The sequence below is a fragment of the Pinus tabuliformis genome, chromosome 5_1 (assembly GCF_031772625.1).
Source record: "Pinus tabuliformis cultivar Carrire ecotype Pingquan chromosome 5_1, CPIR1, whole genome shotgun sequence".
NCBI classification, from domain to species: Eukaryota; Viridiplantae; Streptophyta; class Pinopsida; order Pinales; family Pinaceae; genus Pinus; species Pinus tabuliformis.
In genome coordinates, this window is record NC_142305.1 from 686,966,558 (window position 1) to 686,971,042 (window position 4,485).

The 4,485-nt window shown below is 40.0% G+C and overlaps 1 pseudogene; it reads right to left on the reverse strand.

The window, feature by feature from the left end:
- Positions 1 to 651: 651 nt before the first annotated feature.
- On the reverse strand, positions 652 to 1,031 carry LOC149166811 (antifungal protein ginkbilobin-like protein pseudogene; annotated as a pseudogene).
- Between the last annotated feature and the right edge of the window lie 3,454 nt (positions 1,032 to 4,485).

Here is a 4,485-nt window from a genome sequence, read left to right on the forward strand (position 1 = left end):
AATCCTGATAGCTGCAGTGACTAATTGAAAAACAGTACCCTGTCCAGTCAAAAACAATAGCATATTACTGCCTGAATTTGTCATTCTTAGAATGTGGTTATTGTATGTTTTTTTAATTTTTTCCAAAAACAATTATGGCATGCTTTGACATCAATATTTCAACTATTCCATTAACCTTGCTATTTTAAATTCAGACATATGCAACTCAACCTTGGAGACTTTTGGTCAATGTTGCAAAAATCTCAAGGATTTCCGGTTGGTCTTGTTAGATAAAGAAGAGCACATCACTGATTTACCGCTGGACAATGGAGTCAGGGCTTTGCTTTTCTTTTCATTTGGGCAATTACACCAGCATCTGCAAGAATAGGTAAATACCCTGAGCAGAGCGCATCATCAAACAAGATAGCGTTACAACTACAGAGATGGGACTCTCTAGCTCAGCTGAGAATCCCTGGGTTTTATTTAAATAGAGATATTGCGCAATGCGGAAGAGTAAGGTGACACTTTTTTCCCAACTTATAGACTCATTAATATTGTTGAGCTATATATATCTAATGTTAAATTTAAATGTGTTTAAATTTAATGATGTGTACATCGCCCAACCACATTAATTAGCCTATTGCCTAGGTGCTGGTTGCCGTATAGTAGTTGTTAATAGAATGGGAACTGCTCATAACGCATGAAACAGTCGGTAAGTTGAACCTGAGCACCGATGGCATTGTTGCAAATGCCCCTGATGCAATCGCGTGTACTAATAAGGCAGGCCGTGCAATCATACGAGGAGCTTGATTGCAGATTGCTTCACCGTAGGCAGTGGGAGAGCCTACACTGGACGTCTTGTAGTCGCAACCGTTCAAGGCCGTGCTTTGCTCCAGATCTACGATCAGGTTTCCGAGAGTATCGAAGAAAGGACTTCCGCTTGGGATAATCTCCCCGTAACACGCAAATGACACTAAAGTTGTATCTTGCGCTCGTACCACTGCAAGTAGTAACATTAGTGCCAAATCAAAGCCCAATGACCTGATCGCCATGGCTACCAAAAACGAAATAATCTCACCTCTAATAAACCCTTCAAATGGCAAACGTTATTGCGATGCTTATCAATCTTCTGGGGTACCTCCATTTTATACGCCTCGCTGCACATGGTTCCGTGGGTAGGATGAGCTCTGCCATGTCACGGATGATGCAGGATCGCGTCACGCGTTGAGTGGAGAGAACGAAACAAAAACTACATTCTGGTCCACCGAGTGGAGGTATGTTACATGCTTCTAATATTACTAATAAATTATGATATTCTATATTTCATTGGCTAGATATTCTGCTAACCACCATTCATCACAATATCAACATTTTTTGACATGAATTTTACCGCAATATAAACATTTATCATCACACTTTTCGTGTTATTAATGCGGGGTTAATCCTAGTTGCAATTCCAATATCTGTCAACTGGAATAATCACTAAAGTAGTGCTTACACACCACTCCACCATAGCATTTCCCAGAGATCTTGACGCAAATAAAGTAGACTCCCGCTAGCAGAAGAAACCACGTGGTCAGAGAAAGAAAATGAAACGTGGCATGCTCATAGAAAATGAAACATGTCTTCATGCGCCTGAGGAAAATGAAACATGTCGAATGAAAATGAAAACTGTCTTCATCTCTCTGAAGAAGACGACCACGTGGTAAGAAAAAATAAAAACCATAAAAACACCAGCGTATCAAAATCGCAACACCAACGGTTGTTTCAACTTGCCTGCCCTGGCATTTTTTCAGCTGGAAATTTAGGATCTGCGCTTGGAATTCGATCATGGCATTTTTATGTCTGGATGTTTAGGACCTGCACTTGGAATTTGACCATAGCATTTTTGCCTGTGGATATTTAGGATTTGTGCTTGGAATTCGATCAGGGACTGGGAATAGGACCTTCAGGGACTGGGAATAGGACCAGAAAAGACAGGATTTGCCACCTTTGTTTATGCACTCCTCTTGCGTAAGGTTTTGCAAGCTGGCTGGTTATTGCCTTGCTTCCAAAAACACTCCTCATCTAGACAACCACCCGCGCAGCCGCAGTAAAAGCAACAACAGAGACAGCCTCACCAGCAACAAAGACAGACACAGAGCAACGTCAGAGGCCTGCACAACAAGAACCCTCGATGAATCGTGGCCAGCAGAGGCAAGCTCACTAAGGGCGCTTGACCGAAGGGAGAGGTGGTTTGGTAGTTTCTTTTATTTTTTAAATGCATCCCTGTATGTAAAGTTCAATTAACACATACTTACAATGAGATTGCAGTTCAAATTCAATTGTTGAATTTGAGTGTATTAATCTAAGATGCAAATACTTACAATGAGATAGTGGTTCAAATTTAATTGTTGAATTTGAATGTATTAATCTAAAACACCAAGACAGTGCTGAAACAGGCTGATATTTAGGCTTCTGTTCTGGGGCCTTAAGTTCTGGGGATGAGTCGCCAACAGCTCCATATCCGGGTGCTCTGCCAAGAACACTGTAGCTCTTGGATGAAGTCTATGTGCTGGTCCGTAACTATAGTTCCTGAAAAACACAAAGCAAAACGAAATTATGCAAAGGAAGAGGTCAACTCGTTCTGTGTCTTTGTATTGCATTAATACTTTCTATGTCTTTGTATTTTGTATTGCAGATGCTTTTTTCATCTTAACAGATGCTTTGCTTTGCTTTCATTTTAAGATATCTTGCTTTCAATTTAAAGTAGGCAAAGTAAAGTCGGTTGATCATGCAATCTAAAACACCGAGACAGTGCTGAAACAGGCTGATATTTAGGCTTCTGCTCTGGGGCCTTAAGTTCTCGGGATGAGTCGCCAACAGCTCCACATCCGGGTGCTCTGCCAACAACACCATAACTCTTGGATGAAGTCCATGTGCTGGTCCATAACTGTAGTTCCTGAAAAACACAAAGAAAAACGAAATTAGTCTTTGTATTGCATTAATACTTTCTATGTCTTTGTATTTTGTATTGCAGATGCTTTTTTCATCTTAACAGATGCAAACTACAAATTTGACATGGGATATGCTTATGAGGGGTTTTACAAGGGAAAAAATAACAAATACAAACCAGTGGTAGAAATTTCTCCATAAGAGGACGAAATCTGAAGCATTGAAGTGACTGTATCTGAAGCATTGAAGTGACCCACAGTAAGGCCAAATTCACTAGTCGCACAGGCAAAAGCCGGTAGGGCAACGGAATGAATACTCTTCTCTTTTTCTCTTTCAATTGCTACTGTGGCTGCTGTTGCTGTTGCTGGGCTAACTAGGAGGGAATCTGCAGAGAACTGACTCACCACTCTCGTCCTTACTCCTCAGGTCACCGAACCGTATCAGATAAGACTAACCGTACACGCTCTTTCTTCTTTCCTCTATGATAGAGATAGTATAAGACTTGTAACACAATTATCAACATGCAGACACTGAAACAACATGCAGACACCGAGTTCTAGTTCACTTTGACACTTCCAAACTCTGTAATTCTGCTAGCATTTCATACAGCTAAACTAATGTCAACATTAATATGGAAACCGTTGACGGTTAGTAATAATAAACCGGCTAAACCAAAATAGGCTATGCTCCAGCCTCTTCCGCCTCGGGAAGAGGCCAAATAAGATGGCAAACCAGATTAAATTCGAAGACTTTGGTTTATCCCCGCAATAGCAAATACAGCGCAGTTCAAAACTTTGGTTTAATCACTGTATAACAGAGTTGAACGGATTGGAACTAATGCTATAGCAACGCTTATTGATTACTATAGTCCCTGGCCATTGCCAGATGGCAGGGAATAATAATGTAGGCTTCTATGAATTCCTAGTTGGAAATAGATCTCTCGTGTGACCAACTTTATCATTTAGCTTCTATTAAAATTAGATAAAACAATAAGGTGGAGTAACAAAAACCAGAAAGTATAGTTTCTTTCTTTCTGATCAAAGTGAATTTCTGGTAAGCGTTTGGTATAATATATTTTATTAGCTGGGGAAATATGGTTTTATTACAACAACAAGTGGTGGCCCATCCTACTGATGTTTCATTGGCTTATTAGGGCCAGTGCTCCTCTTCAATTCTACCAATCGTGAGTGGACATTAGTTTTTCTTATTGTTTGGTGAGATATTTGTATATGTTAAACATTAGCTCCCTTAGGCTTTTGACGATGTAATAGAGCCTATGAGCTCTGTTCTAAAATTGTTTCTCCATTACAGTTCAACTAGTACTAGTTGGACATTTGGCCAAGGTTCTGCATATGGTTAATTAGGATTTCTGTGCCTTTCAAACATCGGCTCATCCAAGATTCTGATGTTGTAAGTGTCGAAGAGTTTTGATCCCTGATATTTGTTGGTTTTTTCTAGAGGTGCTTGTGATTGGTTAGGATGCATATCTCAACGCATCTCCGACAATTATTATGGTTGGTGAAATTTTTAACTTTATTCCTTTTCCATTTATGGTTGCTAGCTAGAGCATCT